The following is a 19,853-nucleotide window of genomic DNA, read 5'->3' as shown; positions in this document are numbered from 1 at the left end:
TAGCTGGAGATGGCTGTATGATTACAGAGGTCGTCTCGGGTCGGGGCAGATGGTGATGTTTTGATTTCCGTGCCGATATCGATCACTATTTCGGTAGAAGAGGCGCAGAGCAAAATAAAAATCTGATGATTGGCGTAATGAAGAACACAAACAGAAAAAAAAATCCCAGTTCCTTTGTTGACCAGAGCCAGGGGCACCTCGAAGGGGTTAATGAATGAGGCCATTTCTCCTCCTGCATATTTACCCTCTGATAATCTCCAGTGACGGCAGGTGATTTCAAAGTTCGCCAGTCATAAGGCAGAGATTGCTTCGGAGTGGACCATCCCCTCCCTGAGGCACTCCTACATCTTTCTCTCTAAGCGTGTGTGTTTTTTTTCTCCAAATTTCTTAATGACTCTGCCTCTGACCCACGCCTCAGGATTTGGCAGCTTCGGAGCTGGTTGCAACCACCAGACTGGATTCCGCGCTCGCCGGCGTGTGTGGGGGTCTCTTTTTGTGAAAGGCTCTCTCGGAATAAGGCAAGTTAGATCCCTTCCCCCCCCTCTCCCTGCCCACACAGACTAAAGATTCACCTCCTCTCCTCTCCCGCGCTAAGTGGCGATACGACCTTGCTGGGAGGCGAGTTGAGCGAGAAGCATTGATGGGTCTGTCTGTACAGTTAAGTGAATATTATTGTCGTTTTTTTTAAAAATGACAATGTTGAGGACATTTTTGCCGTTTTACGGGTACAAGTATCTGAGCCTGCTCCCATGCAGAAACCTTATCTGACCCAGGTCAGAAGTTTTTCAAAAGAATTAGAAAGTTTATCTACACTTGCAAACGATCAGAAAGTTTTGCTGCAGCTACTTTGGAAAGTTGCAACGTGAAATGTATTGCGGAGAAAGAGAGAGAATCTCCCGGTTGGAGATGCACAGGGACACTTGTACCGTGGTTTAGTGGGGCGGTCGCTCGCTGAGTTAACCATCCATGCACTGAGTGTAGGAAGCAAATAAAAGTACCTACGCTTCTGTGGAGCGTCCCATTTGGAACCGGCAGGTAAACTGCATGCTACAGGGCTGTCCCCCCCCGATGGTATCTTCGGATTTGAGAGCAGCCTGCACGGGGAAAGGTCGGCTCTCGTTAACCAGCCTAACTGGTCGGGCATCTCCATCTCTTCCTGGAAGTGCGGTTGGTCAAGGTTAGCTTCTTAGTGGTGCGAATGTATTTTCACCTGTGGACTTTCGGATGCAAGAAAGGGTTAACGTGCGACTGCGAATTTAAGGTGCGGTGCGAATGCAGGTCATTGCTGAACGGTGGGTCAGTTTAACGTGCGAGGCGTCGGTGCGAATGATCGATTGAACAGTTCCTGGTAGCTTCGTTAGCGCGTGTTCTCAAACGCCTGCTTGTAAAGTTTATTTGTTTGCGGAGTGTATATGTTCTTGTGTCTCGGATGGATGTCTATTCACTTCCATATTTGCTGCCTGATCTGCAGAGCTCCTCCAGTGCGTTGCTTTGGATATTAACTGTTTTGCTCCCTGGCTTTGCACAGAGTCGTTAACCAGGGACTTCCCCCAGGGTGGAAACCAATAATACAACTTATTAATGTGATTGGGGGAAATTATAGGGGGATTATCAGAGGCAAGTTCTTTACACAGGGAGCGGTGGATGCGTGGAACGCTCTGCTGGGGTAATGGTAAAGACAGATACATTGGGGGTATTGAAGAAAATCTTAGGCACATGGATGATAGAAAACTGGAGGGCTGTGGGGGGGGGGAGAAGGGTTAGATTGATTTTTGGAACAGGTTAAAAAGGTCGGCCCAACATTGTGGGGTGAAGGGACTGTACTGCGCTAAACTGTTCTACGTACCCGACTTCTAGAACAAAGCAATAAAAAGTTGCATTTGTATAGTGCCTGCCACATCGCAGGAAGCCCTGGAACAATGGGAAAGGTTCAGAGCGGTGGGAACACTGCGCGGCCGTTGAAGCAGAGAAAGATCAGGCCACCTGATTTTGGTGACCTGTGCTTATTCTTGGGGTGAGAGGGCTGTGCTCTCACGGATGACGTAATAATACTCATGCTTTTTCACGTTTCGAAATGAGTAATCTAATTGAAACACGTAATCCAGAGAGACATCCAGCGAAGGTGGACGTTGAGATGTTTCTACTGGAGACAGAGAGAGGGTAGTTTTAAATTCATGGGCATGAACATATCAGAGGATCTCAAGGTTGAAGATTATTTAATGTCATTTCCTGTACACAGTGTATGGAGAACAAAGTAATTGTTACTTTGGATGCAATGCAGCACAAAAAGAATCGCATGATACAGAACATAGTAATAAAACACATTAAATATAAATAGCTTTTATAGATTGTATGTTCATAAAGAGATGTTAGGCTGTATATAAGCTAACTGATGGAATATAATAAAGTAGTGGTAGAGTTGGCCGGTGTATGTGTTAATCAGCTTTACTGCTTGGGAAAAGTAACAGTTCTTGCATCTACCAGGAAATCTGCAGATGCTGGAAATTCAAACAACACACACAAAATGCTGGTGGAACGCAGCAGGCCAGGCAGCATCTATAGGAAGAAGCACTGTCGATGTTTCGGGCCAAGACCCTTCTTCAGTTCTTGCATCTGGTGGTTCTGACCCGGATGCTATGTAGCTTTCTCCCTAATGGAAGTGGGACCAGCAGTCCACGAGCAGGGTGTGTGGGATCCTTCATGGCCCTTTTTTTAGCATTTTTCTGTAAGTATATCCTTGATAGTGGGTAGGCTGGTGCCAGTGATGTGTTGGGCAATTTTGACGACTTCGAGCCTTCCTGTCCACGGCAGTGCAGATTACATCCATCAGTGATGCAGCTTGTTAGGATGCTCTATTGCACGCCTGTCACGAGTATTGCTATACAAGGTCCTGCTCTCGTCAGGTCCCTCATAAAATAGAGGTAGCACTGAGCTTTCTTGACTGTGTAGGATGTTTTCTGGGACCAAAAGAGGTTGTGTGTGATGTGCACTCAACTGCTTGCAGTTTCTACTGCACAGCTTTTCCTGGGGCCAGCACACAAGTGTCTTCACAAAGAAGGAACAACTCTGCCTCTACGTTCTTAGAGGTTTTCATAGATTGAGGCATGTCAACAAAACCTTTTATAGTTGAATAGTGGAGAATATCCTAACTGGTAGCTTCATGGGCTGGTATGGAAACATCAATGCCAGGAACAGTAAAGTCTACCAAAAGTTGGGGATACTGCCAAGTGCATCACAGGCATTCACATGGAGCACTAAGACAAGGAAACACAATCCTTCATCAAAAGCCCCTACCATGCCCCCTTCTCACTGCTACCACTGGGAAAGAGGTACAGAAGCCTTGGATCATACCCCACCATGTTCAGGAACAGTTATTGGCCTACAGCCATCAGGCTTCTGAACCAGTGTAGATAACTTCACTCACCACAACTCTGAACTGATTCTACAACCTATGGACTCTTACAGCTTGTGTTCTCACTATTCATTTTTTATTTGCAGTTTCTTTTGCACATTGGTTGTTTGTCAGTCTTTGTTTATGCATACTTTTTCATAAAATTCTATTGTATTTTTTTCCCTCTGTACATGTCTGGAAGAAAATGACCCACAAGGTAGGATATGGTAACAGGTCCGTACTTTGATAAACTTACTTTAAACTAGTGGGACAGTTTTGAACAAAGGACTTGGTTACAAGATAATGAACTGCCACATAAATCTGAGGTGCATATAAATTTCTTCTTCCAGAGGGTGGCAATTCCCTGTAATTCTCTATCCTAGAGGGTTACAGAGGTTAGGTCATTGGGAGTATTTAACGAGGATGCCGATAAATGTAAAGAAGATTGGGGAACTGATGTAGAAATGGATTTGAGGCCTAGGGCTGAGCAGCCACGATTACATAACTGGTTCACAAAGTTCAAGGTAAATTTATTATCACAGTCTGTGTATGTAACCATATACTACCCTGAAATTAATTTTATTGAAGGCATTTACAGGAAAATAAAGAAATGCAATAAACTTTATGGAAAACTATAAATAACAAAATGACAAACAACCAATGTACAAAAGAAGACAAACTATGCATATAAACCAAAACAATACTGAGAACATTAGTTGTAAGTTGTCCTTGTTGTAAATAGTCTAGTGTGTATGTACAAGAAACAGCAAATAAGTAATGCCAGTAACATAAAGTGTAGGGTCCTTGAAAAGGTTATGAGTTCAGAGTAGTGGTGAATAAAGCTGGTGGGACGTGCTTGAGAAACTAGATGGTGTTTGTGTGGTGATATTGGTTGGCCAGAACATTGACAGTAACCGCTGTCCCACCACCACCCTCCTGAATGGGTGATAGGGCACTGTTTATGCCCATGTGGTGGGTGACGGATCTTATTGAAAAGGTAGTTCCTCCATTTGTGTGGTACTCCATCAGATCTGTGTCTCATCTGAGCCTCTGCGTTCAGTTCCTCAAGTTCCAGGAAGGTGGATAAGGGAAGATGATAACATTTATTCCAATTCTTTTGAATGGGAGGCAAAAGTGGCAGAGAAAACTCAATGGGCTAAATGGCCAAATTCTTCTCTATGTCTTATAGCTTATAACTACGTATTGTGTTGAATGTCATCATTACTGGCAGTGTTCATTTTCTACCCATTGGACTTCCTGCAAAAATTGGATCTACTGTCCAGTTCTCTTGCTGATTGGTCCTTGTGTTCTTTCCTTGAGAGCAAGCAGAACTCCATGAAAAGCAAGAGACGTCTTCCATTGGTCCTGTCTAGCAAGTAATTAGGAGAGATCATGCAATATTTTAATTGCTGGGAAAATTGGAGATGGATTTAGACTGGTTATGCTTCCTGTGTACAAAATTATTCCTTATTTAGGATGTTAATGTGTTGGAAGGAGTTCTGAGATTCATTACCAAGTTAATGAAAACAAAAGAGATTGCAAATATGGGAATTAGGAACAAAGGACAGGTTGCTAGGAGAACTCTCTGCTGGCAAGAGGTGACATTTAAAGTCCTACTGCAGATCTTGACCTAGAATGTTGACTTTTGCCTCTGTAGATATTGCTGATCTATCGGGTTCTTCCAGTATTCTGGTTCCTTTTTTTCCCCAGAGACTGGAGTAGACAGGTACTCTTACTTATAAAGAGAGGGTGGTCAAATTAGGCTTGCACCTGCTGGGGTTTCAAAGAATCTAAGGTGATTTAATTGAAACTTAAAATGATTTGACACAAGTGTTGATGTTTCACTATATGTGTTGATGTTTCGCTGTACATGTGACAAATAAAGCTAATCCTAGATCATCTTAATTAAGTGGGACTAGCTAGGGCATCTTGGCCAGCATGTATGAGTTGGGTATGACTCTTCTCCTGGTGCATCTGAAGAAGAGGAGGGGAGTTCCCTTGGGGTCAATATCATTATCACCAACCTAGATTTTCTGTTCATTATGGGACATGCTATACATAAACTAACAGTTGCATTTCCTAAATGGCAAATTTCAAGAATACTTCATTGGCTGTAAGCTACTTTGGGAAGCTCTGGTAAGGTGCTATGTAAATGCAGATCTTGGACTAAAGGAAGCCAGTTAGCCCACATTGCAACTACTAGTTCTTCAACAGTTTTATTTTCCAATTAGTACCACTCCCTCGTTCAACATGTATCCTGTTTCTCGTAGGGCTCCCATTCCCTTTTGAAGGTTGATATTGAATCTGCTTCTGTTAGGGGTATCACACTCCTGATCACAGAGGGCTATTGTACAGAGTAACACACACAAATTGCAGGAGGAATTCAGCAGGACAGGCAGCATCTATAAGAGAGGAATAAAGAACCAATGTTTCAGACCTTCAGCATGACTAGATAGGAGGGGGGAAGAAATCAGAATAATAAGGTGGGAGGAGAAGGATGCTGATAGGGAAGCCAGATTTAGGGGAGGGTAGGTGGCTGGGGAGGAGAGAATGAATTGAGAAGCAGGGGAGTGAGGTATGGGAAAGGTAAAGGGCTGTTGGGAGAGGAGAGTGGACCAAAGTAGAAAGGGAAGGAGGGGCTCTAGATTGAGGTTAGAGAAATCATACATACACTTCTCACTTCTGGTTCTCTGCCTTCTGATTTTTGTCCATTCTGCTATTGGAAACTGTTTCTTCTGATCTCACAAAAGTTCTTCATGTGTCCATCATCTGCCGATTACTGCTTGTGCAGAAAGTTTCCAGCTATCAGTTTGAACCTCGCTTTTCCCTCAGGGGCCCTGGATATTGTGTAGTACAGCGAGTGGCAATTATCAACTCGTGAACACAAGATTCCGCAGATGCTGGAAAGTCAGAACAGCACACACAAAATGCTGGTGGGACTCAGCAGGTCAGGCAGCATCTATGGAAAGGAATTTAAAAAGTCAATGTATTGGGCTGAGATCTTTCATCAGGACTGGAAAGGAAGGAGGAAGAAACCAGAATAAATAGATGGTGGGGGGGGGGGGGGAGGAGGAGTACAAGCTGGCAGGTGATAGGTGAAACCAGGTGAGGTAGAAGGTGGATGGATGGAAAAATGTTGATTGTTTATTCCTCTCCATAGATGCTGCCTGATCTGGTGAGTTTCTCCTGCAGCTTGTGTGTATTAGACCATAAGATATAGGAGCAGGATTAGGCCATTTGGCTCATCAAGTTTGCTCCACCATTTCAATATGGCTGATCCATTACCCTCTCAGCCCCAATCTCCTGCATGCTCTCCATATCTCTTTATACCCTGACTAACCAAGAATCTATCAAACTCTGTCTTAAATATACACAATGACTTGGCCTCCCAAGCTGCTTGTGGCAACAAATTCCACAGATTCAGCACGCTGTGACTAGAGAGATTCCTCCTCACCTCTATTCTAGATTGATGTCTCTCTGTTCTTAGACTGTGTTCTCTGGTCTTGGATTTCACCACAACAGGAAATATCCTCTCCAAATGTACTCTAGTGAGGTCTTTTGACATTCAATAGGTTTCAATGAGGCTCTCCCTCATTCTTCTGAATTCCAGTGAGTGGAGGCCCACAGCCATCAAATGCTCCTCATGTGACAAGCCTTGCGATCCTGGAATCATTTTTGTGAACCTCCTTTGAAACTTCTCCAATGTTAGCACATCCTTTCTTGGATGAGGGGCCCAGAACTGCTCGCAATACTCCAAAGTGAGGCCTCACCAGGACCTTGTAAAACACATTAACTCATTAAAACTGAAGCAGTGGGTCTCACCAGTAGGGGCAGCAGGGTTGGAGCCAATCCTTCACTTCAGCGATACCCAGGTGTACGAAACAGCACTGGTGAGGTTAATTTTGTTTTTTGGGGGGGGGGGGAAACAAGACATAGTTATTGTTGGTCTCTATTATTGAACCACCACCCAGGCCTACTGCAGGCATAGTGCAGGCAGCTCTATACCATCTTGACCTGCACAGTTTCAACTTTCATCTGGCTGTCACTCCTGATGACAAGTGAATGCTGGAACCCCATCAACTGGTGCCAGACAGAACGAACTGGATGGGTCCCCATTTGTCTGTCGAAGTGTTGATTACATAACCTCCTTAAATCAAGCTTGTTGCACACTACTGTGGTTTGCCAAGGAGACATAAAACAGCAGGGATTTTCCCTTTTTTTAGAAAGAGGACTTGAGGAAAATACAACTTAACTACCCTGGGATATAAGCCAGATGATTAGTATGCATAAGGGCATTTTGTGCCCAATGTTTGCGGTTCCAAGCTCAGTCGTACCGTCAGAAGTCTTTCAGGGCATCACCAAGATAATGTGGCAAGTTGATTGTTCATTTTGCAGTATTTCTCCTCCCTAGCATTGAAAATTGGATGGATGCTAATAAGGACTGCAGTGTTTGAAGAACGACGCACACAAAATGCTGGAGGAATTCAGTAGATCGGGCAGCATCCATGAAAATGAATACATAGTCAATGTTTCAGGCTGAGACCCTTCAGCAGCAGGTCTAGAAAGGAGGTCAGGTGGGTGGGAGAGGTGGGGGGGGGGGTTGGTGGTGATGAAATAAGAAGCTGGGAGGCAATAGGTGGAAAAGATTAAGTGCTGGAGAAGAAGTTCCTTATCAGAATCAATTTGAATATCACTGGCATATGTTGTGAAATTTGTTTTTTTTTTGGCAGCAATACATTGCAATACATAAAAACTGAATTATAGGTGGTATATAAAATAAGTAGTGTAGAAAATGTAGTGAGGTAGCGTTCATAGGTTCAATGTCCATTCAGACATCAGATGGCAGAGGGGAAGAGGCTGTTCCTGAATCATTGACTGTGTGCCTTTAGGTTTCTGTACCTCCTCCCTGATGGTAGCAATGAGAAAAAGGCTTGTGCTGTGTGATGCAGGTCCTTAATGATAAATTCTTATTTTGAGGCACTGCTCCTTTGAAGAACTCCTGGATACCAAGTTCACAACTTTCTGCAGTTTCCTTGGGAGAGGAGATTGGACCATGGGAGAAAGGGAAGGAGTGGGGCATTTCGGGGGTGGGGGGTGTGATAGGTAGGTGAGAAGAGATGAACATTGATTTCTCTTTAAATAATTTTTCCCCCCTTCCCCTTTCCCACTTCTTCAATTTCCTGCTTTGGCTCCCTCTTACATCTTCTCTCAGCCCAAGACATCGATTGTTTATTCATTTTCATAGAAGCTGCCTGACCTGCTGACTTCCTCCAGCACCTTGTATGTGCTGTTCTGGATTTCCAATATCTGCAGAATCTCTTGTGCTCGATACTTGAAGAAGCTATATGTCTGTAGGTGGCTCACCAACACGTTAAGGAAAATTAGAGGCGGGCAATAAATACTAGTATTGTGGCAAAAAAGGAGCAAAAATCATTGCGGATATCACCCGCCCAGCAAACTGACTCTTCCCAAAACTCCCTTCTGTAAAGGGCTATTAAAGCGAAAACCTCATGCCGCCTTTAAAGTTTCATCCCTGAGGGAGTTAACTTTTGTTTATTTTAGTGATAGACTGGAAGGGCCTCTGCGCTCTAATGAGCTGCAGCTCCCAGCAACTTCCCTATTTATCCCAAGCCTAGTCACTGGACAATTTATCCACCTACTGTAACGGCTAAGTCTTTGATTGTGGGAGAAGGCTGAAGCACCTGGAGGAAGCCCATGTGTTCAAAGTTCAAACTTCAAAGTAAACTTTTTATCAAAGTGCATATGATGTCACCATATACAACCTGAGATTTGTTTTCTTGCAGACGTACTCAGTAAATCCAATAACCATAATAGAATCAATGAAAGACTGCACCCAACAAGGCAGGCAAACAACCAAAGTTCAAAAGACAATAAACTGTACAATTACAAAAGAAAAGGGAAATAATAATAATAAATGAGCAATAAATATCGGGAACATGAGACGAAGAGTCCTTGAAAGTGAGGTCATAGGCTGTTGGAATATTTCAGAGATGGGTCAGAGAAGAACCAGACAGTTGAGGGTTAATAATGGTTCCTGAAACGGGTGGTGTGAATCCTGAGGATCCTGTACCACCTTACTGGTGGTAGCAGTGAGAAGAGAGCACGGTCGGTGTGATGGGGGGGTCTCTGATGATGGATGCTGCTTTCTTGTGACAGCATTTTCTGTAGATGTGCTCAATGGTGGGGTGGCCTTTACCTGTTGATGCACCATCAATAACTCTCTCTGAGACGTAAAGGCGAGATATCGGCTCTTATTGACTGGAAGAAGGAACAAGCAGTGGTTGACCACCATACTACATCCTGGAGACAGAGAGGCCAGGCTCAGGCCTCAATCGCCTTTATACAAGGGTCTGTGGGAGGAGCCACAGGAGCAGTCAGCAGGGGGCGTGTCCAGACAGGTATATGTAGTTCACCACATTCACCCCCCCTTTGTTTTAAAAGAGAGTCCCCATGTGGCGAAGTTTCTTACAAGTATATTTACAGGTTAAGCCTATCAGGTGGTCGAATCTGTCGCTGCGATCTACGTAGCACCAGCTGTGATTGCACAGGTGCCGGTGGTGGTGATTGCACAGGTGCCGGTGGTGATTGCACAGGTGCCGGTGGTGATGATTGCACAGGTGCTGGAGGTGGTGATTGCACAGGTGCCGGTGGTGCTTGCACCGGAGATGGTGGTTGTGCTGGTTCCGGCCTAACTGGAGGTGTTAGCCCACTAGGCGTCATTGATCCCTCACGTGTGTGCGAGGTGCCTGGTATATACGCGTACGAGACGCCCGGTATATGAGTGTCGTGAGGGGTCTGTGTAGGGCTTGGTGTGCGCGGTGTCACCTCGGGTACAGGGTCCATAGTTACCGTGGAGTGTTCGGGGTAGTGGTCTGCTGCTCCTGCGAGTGCCAGGTCGTGGATGGAGACCGTGTCCTCCCGCCCATCAGGTAAGACCACGTAGGCATACTGGGGGTTCGCATGTAGAAGATGAACCCTCTCGACCAGCGGGGAGTATTTATTACTCCTCACATGTTTCTGGAGCAGCACTGGCCCTGGGGACGTCAGCCAAGCTGGTAGGGTGGTCCCAGTGGCAGACTTCTTGGGAAAAGAGAATAGGCGCTCGTGAGGGGCGGCATTGGTGGACGTACATAACAGGGAGCGGATGGAGTGGAGTGCCTCGGGGAGGACCTCCTGCCATCGAGAGACCGGCAACCCTTTTGACTTTAGGGCTAAAAGTGTGGCCTTCCACACTGTGGCATTCTCCCTCTCCACCTGTCCATTTCCCTGGGGATTATAGCTCGAGGTCCGACTAGTAGCAATGCCCCTAGCCAGCAGGTACTGGCGCAGCTCGTAACTCATAAAGGAGGACCCTCTATCACTGTGGATATAGCAGGGATATCCGAACAGAGTGAAGAGCTGGCGCAGGGCTTTTATGACGGACGTGGTAGTGGTGTCGGGGCAGGGGATGGCAAAGGGGAACCGCGAGTACTCGTCGATAATGTTGAGAAAGTAGACATTGCGGTCGGTGGAGGGAAGGGGGCCCTTAAAGTCAACACTCAGTCGCTCAAAGGGGCGGGTGGCCTTGATAAGTTGCGCCGTTTCAGGACGGTAGAAGTGCGGTTTGCACTCAGCGCAGATTTGGCAGTCCCTGGTCATCGTCCTGATGTCCTCCAGGGAGTACGGCAGGTTCCGGGCTTTCACGAAATGGTAAAATTGGGTGACCCCCGGATGGCAAAGATGTGCATGGAGGGCGTATAGTTGGTCGAGCTGTGCGCTAGCACACGCTCCCCGGGATAGGGCATCAGGGGGCTCATTGAGCCTTCCAGGCCGATACAGGATGTCATAGTTGTAGGTGGAGAGTTCTATTCTCCACTGCAAAATTTTATCATTTTTGATTTTGCCCCGCTGTTGGTTGCTGAACATGAACGCAACTGAGCTCTGGTCGGTCAGCAAGGTGAACCTTTTGCCGGCAAGATAGTGCCTCCAGTACCTAATAGCTTCCACTATGGCCTGGGCTTCTTTCTCTACCGCGGAGTGCCGAATTTCAGAGCCTTGAAGGGTACGAGAAAAGAATGCTACTGGCCTGCCTGCCTGATTGAGGGTAACAACAACCGCGAAATCGGAGGTGTCACTCTCTACTTGGAAGGGAATGGTCTCGTCCACCGCATGCATCGTTGCTTTGGCAATGTCCCCTTTAATGCAGGCCTCGGCAGAGAGGGGAAAAGTGGTAGACTTGACCAGGGGGCAGGCCTTGTCTGCGTAATAGGGGACCCATTGGGCGTAATAGGAAAAGAAGCCCAGGCACCGTCTGAGGGCTTTGAGAGTGGTGGGAAGAGGGAGTTCTAACAGGGGGCGCATACGGTCGGGATCAGGGCCAATGACCCCGTTTTCCACGACATACCCAAGGATAGCGAGTCGGGTGGTTCCGAACACACATTTGTCCCTATTATAAGTAAGGTTCAGGGCTTAGGCCACTTGGAAAAATCGTTGGAGGTTGGCGTTGTGATCCGGCCAGTCGTGACCACAGACGGTGATGTTATCCAGATAGGGAAATGTGGCCTTCAGTTGGCACTGGTCCACCATCCGGTCCATTTCCCTCTGGAAGACCGAGACACCATTTGTGACACCAAATGGGACGCGCAGGAAGTGATAGAGCCTGCCGCCCACCTCGAAGGCGGTGTAGGGGTGGTCCTCTAGGCGGATGGGGAGCTGGTGATAAGCGGATTTCAGATCTATTGTCGAGTACACCTTGTACTGAGCTATCTGGTTGACCATATCCGCAATGCGGGGTAGGGGGTACGCGTCAAGCTGCGTAAACCTATTGATGGTCTGACTATAGTCCACAACCATCCTATTTTTCTGCCCGGTCCGAACAACAACCACCTGGGACCTCCAAGGGCTTGTGCTTGGCTCAATGATCCCCTCCCCGAGCAGCCACTGCACCTCTGACTGAATGAAGGCCCTGTCCCCCACGCTGTACCTTCTGATTTAGTTGCCACAGGTTTACAGTCGGGGGTCAGGTTGGCAAACAGCGGTGGGGGAGGGATCTTGAGGGTGGAGAGGCTGCAAGTGGTGTCGGTAGCGCAGCTGTCGGCATGGTGCTGGGTGGGATGTGTGTTTCGGTGTGTGTGTGTGTGTGGTCAGTAACGGGGTATATGACGAAGTCCCACCAAACTGAGGATTCCTGACAGTGAGTGGTGGGAGGGGCCCGTCATATGCCATAGTCACACTTTCGAGGTGGCTCTGGAAGTCCAGCCCCAATAGCACAGGTGCGCACAGTTGAGGCATGACCAGTAGTGCAAAGTCCCGATATTCTGTGCCCTGCACCACCAATGTCGCTACACAACCCACCCGGATGTCTGTGGAATACGACCCAGAAGCCAAGGTGACTCTCTGGCTTACCGGCCGTGTCACGAGTCCGCAGCATTGCACTGTGTCCGGGTCAATAAAACTCTGTGCTGCCTGTGTCAAACAGGCAGCTAGTCCTGTGCCCCTCCATCAGGATGTCCATCATTGACCTTGCAAGCTGGTGTGGAGCGCTTTGGTCGAGGGTTATGGAAGCCAGAGTTGAACCGCCGTCTTGGTGCCCGGTAAGCACCGGTGGGTAGGAGCGGGGCATGTTGACGCCGACAAAGATGGCCGCCCACATCCGGGCATGCAAGATGGCGGCCCCCATGCCTCGCATGAGGCGGGCAGGCAAGATGGCAGCTCCCATGCCTCACACGCAGCGCTGCCCGACCCCGCTCGTGGTTTAGACTTACAGAACTTGGCGAAATGACCCTTCTTCCCGCAGCTGGAGCAGGTCGCTTCTCGGGCCGGGCAGCGTTTTCGGGGGTGCTTTTCGAGTCCGCAGAAGTAACACTGCGCGGGCTTTTGACTGGCCGCAGCTGTGGTCGGGTTCGGGGAGTTCGTGGAATCGCGACTAGCAGTGGCGTTGGCAAATTCGCTCGCGGGAACCGGAGGCGGCGGGGTCTGAGGCGTCCACGGGACCGGCGAGGGATCGCGCGGCTGGACAGCGTCAGCATTGTGCAGCGCAGCCTCCAGCATGTCAGCCGTCTCGATCGCTGAGCATAAGGTAAGATCGGCATTTTCCAGCAGCCGCTGGCGCACATACACTGACCTGATTCCTGTAACAAAGGCGTCTCGTACCAAGAGTTCCGCATGCTGTTCCGCCGTGAGAGTTTTGCAGTCACAAGTTCGGACGAATGTCTGTAGGGCTCGGAGAAACTGGGCGCTCGATTCTCCAGGCTGCTGTCGTCGCGTAGCTAAGCGATGTCTTGCGTAGACGATGTTCACCGGCCGCAGGTACTGTCTTTTGAGGGCATCCAGTGCCCCTTCGTAGGTCGACAGACCCCTGATAAGTGAGTAAGCTTTCGGAGTGACCCTCGAGAGGAGAATTCAGTGCATAACAGCGGGTTCAGTTGCACTAACCTCCTCCAAGTATGATTGGAAGCATGCAAGCCAGAGTTCAAAGGCAAGAGCTGCTTCAGGGTCTTGGGGGTCCAAATCCAATCTTTCCGGACGTAAAACGCTTTCCATGTTTTAAAACTTCCAGTCAATAAAATTGATGCACCATCAATAACTCTCTCTGAGACGTAAAGACGAGATATCGGCTTTTATTGACTGGAAGAAGGAACAAGCAGTGGTTGACCACCATACTACATCCTGGAGACTGAGAGGCCGGGCTCAGACCTCCATCACCTTTATACAGGGGTCAGTGGGAGGGGTCACAGGAGCAGTCAGCAGGGGGCGTGTCCAGACAGGTATATGTAGTTCACCACACCTGTGATGGGTTGGAATGTATTATGTCTTTGTAGGATTTTCCATTCAACGGCATTAGTGTTTCCACACTAGACTATGATGCACCGGTCAATATAGTCTCTACCACAAATCTATAGAGGTTTGTCAAAGTTTTAGATGTCATGCCGAATATTCACAAACTCCTGAGGAAGTAGAGGCACTACAGTGCTTTCTTGATAATGGGTCCTCTGAAATGATAACACCATGAATGTTTAAAGTTGCTGACCCTCTCCACCTCTGATTTTCACCCCCCCCCCCACCCCCCCAGATGAGGACTTGCTCATGGATCTTCAGTTTCCTGTTCCTGAAATCAATGATCGGTTTTGACACCACTCAGGCAGCATCTATAAGAAGAAGTACAGTTGACGTTTTGAGCCGAGACCTTTCGTCAGGATAGCCATGAGACCTGACGAAGGGTCTCGGCCCCAAACGTCGACAGTGCTTCTCCCTATAGATGCTGCCTGGCCTGCTGCGTTCCACCAGCATTTTGTGTGTGTTGCTTGAATTTCCAGCATCTGCAGATTTCCTCGTGTTTGAGCCATTCTAGTTAGTCCCCTTCCTGCCCTCTATCTAGTTACTGCACTGTAAACACTTCAAGCCACTTAAAGTGCTGTAATGCTGTTTACATTCTAAATACATGCTGGTATTTATGCAGATTTTGTTCTATATCTGTACTTCTAACTTTATTTTTGGATAATTTATTTTTCATAATGTTGCACCAACACACCACAGCAAATTCCTAATGTGTGTAAATGTATATGGTAAACGAAGTTGATCCTTGACCACAGATCCTGAAAATTTAATATGTGTATAACATTTCTTTTCAAAATATATTTTGTGATGTTGGAGAGAGTGTCCTCCGAGCAAACTCAACAAGAACATCAGGAATTTGCATTTAAATAGTGCATTTGAGCATACCAAATTCTGCTAGATGGTTTGTTTATAGGAAGATTTTTATAAAGTTTGGCAGCAATGACTAGAGATATTAGGGTAGGTGACTAAAAAGGTGATCAAAGAGAGATTTTTGAAACATCGTGAAGGAAGGAGGAGAGGTTCAGAAGGGAATGCCAGAATTGCAGCTCAAGATGTTGGAGGGATGCCAAGGGAGGAATCATTAAACGTGCCAAAGACTGGAGTGCAGATATCTTGGAGGCTGGAAGGTGATTACAGGCACGGGGAGGGATGAGGTCCTGCAGGGATTTGAGCACGATACTGGGAATTTAAAAAAAAATTGAAGTACTAGCATACATGGAGCAAGTGCAGGTCAGTGAAGAGAAGGCTGGTTGGCGAATTGCAGTTGCTGCAAGTTAGAACAGGGAGAGCTGAAATTTCCATGTTGACTGGGAGCAGGTTCAAAGAGCACGCAGGCAAAGCTGATTTACAAATGTTCCATTTTTTGATTTTCACTGTAATTCCAATGATTTGATGTCAGTGTCCTTGACTTACAAATGCCTTTCTTGTTAAAGCCAATAATATTCCATTCTTGCTTCTCTGGGCTCACTTTCAAGGATTGTATAACTTGTGTTCACAGTACTGTTTATTTATTATTATTTGTTTTTGTATTTGCATAGTTTGTCGTCTTTTGCACATTGGTTGTTTGCCAGTCTTCAAATATACATTGATATCTAAATATATACAAATTTGAAGGTATCAACAATCATCTTGAATGTAACAATGTAAACAAAGATTTGGAGGGTGCAGTCATTGCAGGCAGTCCATTATCTGCACCAGGTGTCTATGCTGATTTTGTTTATTTACAGTCAATCAAAAGAACATGGTGTTGTACACTGGATGAATTTCTCCGTTGATAACTATTAGGAACTAATACACAGTTTTATAGCCTTGGAGTAGTATTGGTAGTGTTCTAATTTGTTTTGTGTTTCATTTAAATACATAATTTGTTACTCGGGTTTTCTTGTTTATATTTCCATGAAACTCGAACTATTGCTCCAACTAACTGCCCATCGACTGAATGGGATAGCTGCCTAAGTGGGCTAAAATGTACTGAAATTGGACAAAATATACTTTCTCAAAACAACAAATTTCAACATATGTCAGTTTTAATAAACCTGATTCTGAACGAAATTTTGCTTTACAAAAAAAAGTTCAGGATTATCTTTAGTCAAATCTGGAGTTAACAATGGCAGCATTAACTTCTTTGAAGTGTCCCTTTCTGACAGGAACCCAGTTAGTAGCTCTTAATCAACCCATTTTAGAGACCACCATCCTGCTCATGCATTGCCACAACAGCATTGATAATCAGAGCAATCAACCTGTGAGTTGGTGTAAAACAGACGCAGGCACGAGCAATACAAACAGTGGTGGAGAGAATCAGGAACCATATGTCCTAAGTCACTTCTTCCTTGCATTTACCAGGCTGGTTTCAAATGATTTATTTTCTGAAGGATATCTATCTAATTTGCATTTGAATGATCCTTAACTACTTCCACCATCACCATTGAGAGCCTGTTTTGCAAATTGATGCTTGCTCACTTAACTCTTGGGGGTAGTTTTAACCCAATCCACCAGACAGGATTTGGTGCAATGCTGATCTTTACTGCCTGTGTGGTGTACCTTTCTAGTGTGGTTTTTAAAGCGTAACGCTAGTTAGGATGTGGAACCTGTGTCTTGGGCGAATCTGGTTATAATTCCCCTCCCCAGTTGTTACAGCTTAATGTAAGCACAAGAGATTCTGCAGATGCTAGAAATCCAGAGTAAAACACACACACACACACTTTATTGACTGTTTATTCATTTCCATATCAGCTGTCTAATGTGTTGAGTTCCTCCAGCATTTGTGTGCATTCTGGAAAATGAATTGGTCACCATTAGCACTGTTAGGCTCTGTGCTAATTGCCCACTATGCTACCGATCATCCCAATTAAGCTATTAATGCAACTTCTGCACTCTGAGCCAACAGTGTTTCCGATTTAAAGAAACTTCAGATTACAGACAATTCTCAAGTCCCCTATGTGACCCGGGATTATCTGTATTTAAAAAGAAATACTTTTGCTCTGAGATAGATTATTCAGGGTAATTTCTGTTGTCTGGATTTTCTGTGCTCTGACACCAGCCAGTTCCCAAGGGTGCTGATTACAGAGGTTGAATCTGCATTCTGCATTATATGGGCCAGTTTGAAAACAAACAATTAATTTGCCACCATAGTGCCCAGGGGAAAGTCTTGCATTTTTTATCTGGCCTTCTAGCACAACCTGTGCCAATTCTGTTTGATTATGCATTGATGGATTTGGGCATTACTGTTATCGATTTAGAGATACAGCGTGGAACGTGCCCTTCTGGCCCGAAAGAGCCACACAACCTGCAAACTGCGGAATTAACCCTAGCCTGATCACAGGACAATTTACAATGACCAATTAACCTACTAAGAAACCAGAGCACCTGGAGAAAACTCATGCACTCACTAGAAGGATATGTAAACTTCTTACTGATGGACTTGAACTCTGAATCTTGGCCCGAGCTGTAGTAGCTTCATGCTAACTGCTATGCTACTCTGGCGCCTGTAATTATATTTACCTCTTATGGTCTGTGAAGCAGTGGTGAGCTGCCATCTTGAACAACTGTGCTTCCTCTGGTGAACATGCCCCTGTACTGCTGTTGGGGAGACTCTAGCAAATTTCTACAGATGGACCGTGAAGGGCACCACCACCGGGTATGGAGGTTCCAATGCCCAGGATCGAGAGAAGCTGCAGAGGGTTGTGGACTCAGCGAGCTCATCGCGGGCACACGCCTCCCCGTCATCAAAGACATCTGGGGAAGTAAGGAGGCATGGGATCCAAGGGGTCATTGCTTTGTGGATCCAGAACTGGCTTGCCCACAGAAGGCAAAGAGTGGTTGTAGATGGGTCATATTCTGCATGGAGGTCAGTCACCAGTGGAGTGCCTCAGGGATCTGTTCTGGGACCCTTACTCTTCGTGATTTTTGTAAACGACCTGGATGAGGAAGTGGAGGGATGGGTTAGCAAATTTGCTGATGACACAAAGATTGGAGGTGTTGTGGATAGTGTGGAGGGCTGTCAGAGGTTACAGCTTGACATTGATAGGATGCAAAATTGGGCTGAGAAGTGGCAGATGGAGTTCAACCCAGATAAGTGTGAGGTGGTTCATTTTGGTAGGTCAAATATGATGGCAGAATATAGTATTAATGGTCAGACTCTTGGCAGTGTGGAGGTTCTTGGGGTCAGAGTCCAAAGGACACTCAAAGCAGCTGCGCAGGTTGACTCTGGTTAAGAAGGTGCATTGGCCTTCATCAATCGTGGAATTGAATTTAGGAGCTGAGAGGTAATGCTGCAGCTATATAGGACCCCAGTCAGACCCCACTTAGAGTACTGTGCTCAGTTCTGGTCGCCTCACTACAGGAAGGATGTGGAAACCATAGAAAGTACAGAGGAGATTTACAAGGATGTTGCCTGGCTTGGGAGCTGCCATAAGAGGACACAGGTTTAAGGTGCTAGTGAGCAGGTACAGAGGAGATGTCAGTTAAGTTTTTTACGCAGAAAATGCTGAGTGCGTGGAATGGGCTGCTGGCAATGGTGGTGGAGGCGGATACAATAGGGTCTTTTAGAGACTCCTGGATAAGTACATGGAGCTTAGAAAAATAAAGGGCTCTGGATAAGCCTAGTAATTTCCAAGGTAGGGACATGTTTGGCACAACTTTGTGGGCTGGAGTGCCTGTATTGTGCTGTAGGGTTTCTATGTTTACCTTCAAAAGGTGATGCCTCAGGAAGGTGGCATCCATCATTAAAGGCCCTCACCATCCAGGACATGCCCTCTTCTCATTACTACATCCCCCTCAGATTCCTCTATTTTACCTTTCATCCTAAGTTTATGACCTCTACATCTAGTCTCACTGAAAACTGAAGGGCAAAAAGCCTGCATGCATTCACCCTATTGATACCCTTTAATATCCTAAACTTTTCAAACTTCAAAGCTCAAAGTAAATTTTATTATCGAAGTACGTGTATGTCACCATATACAACACAGATTAGTTTTCTTCTGGGCATACTCAACAAATCAATAGAATTATGACTATAATAGAATCAATGAAAGACACCCAACTAGGGCATTCAACCAGAGTACAGAAGCCAACAAGCTATGCAAATACAAAAGAAGAAATGATAATAAATAAATAAACAATAGGTATTGAGAACATGAGATGTAAAGTCTTTGAAATTGAGTATATCGGTTGTGGGAACGTTTCAATTATGAGGCAAGTGAAGCTGAGTGAGGTTATCCCCGATGGTTGAGGGGTAGTAACTATTCCTGAACCTGGTGATGTGAGTTTGCTACAACTGGGAGTCTACAACTGTCAGCAATGTCCTTGTAAATTTTCTCTGTATTCCTTCAAGTTTATTGATATCTTTTTCTGTAGGTAGGTGAAGCATAACATGTCATTAGGCCCTTCTGTTAAATTTGGCCAGTGTGATGTGTGTTTGATGGCTGACAGATTTCAAGCACCCATTTATACTGACCCAGTTTCTACTCTCTCCACGTCCCATCAACTTCCTCTCACCTGCACGCCAGGGACACTTAATGGCCTACATGTCCAAGACCATAAGACGTGGGAGCAGAATTAGGCAACTCAGCGCATTGAGTCTGCAGCACCATTTAATCACAGCTGATCCAATTCCCCCTCAACTCCA

The 19,853-nt window shown here is 46.0% G+C and overlaps 1 protein-coding gene across 4 annotated transcripts in view; it reads left to right on the top strand.

Moving 5' to 3' along the window:
- The first annotated feature begins 338 nt into the window (after positions 1–338).
- Positions 339–19,853, top strand: part of LOC140741739 (semaphorin-3A-like) — a 232,579-nt gene continuing 213,064 nt past the window's right edge. The window contains exon 1 of one of the 4 annotated variants that reach the window (XM_073072064.1): positions 339–518. The gene's annotated coding sequence lies outside the window, so the exon portion shown is untranslated. Of the gene's footprint in view, positions 519–635; positions 658–1,062; positions 1,262–19,853 lie in introns of those variants that run through there. The other 3 variants (XM_073072068.1, XM_073072066.1, XM_073072067.1) reach the window with 3 other exon arrangements.

This window comes from Hemitrygon akajei, chromosome 19, assembly GCF_048418815.1.
Source record: "Hemitrygon akajei chromosome 19, sHemAka1.3, whole genome shotgun sequence".
Classification (NCBI taxonomy): Eukaryota; Metazoa; Chordata; class Chondrichthyes; order Myliobatiformes; family Dasyatidae; genus Hemitrygon; species Hemitrygon akajei.
The sequence above is the reverse complement of the archived record's forward strand: the minus strand, read 5'-3'. Positions and strand labels throughout refer to the sequence as shown.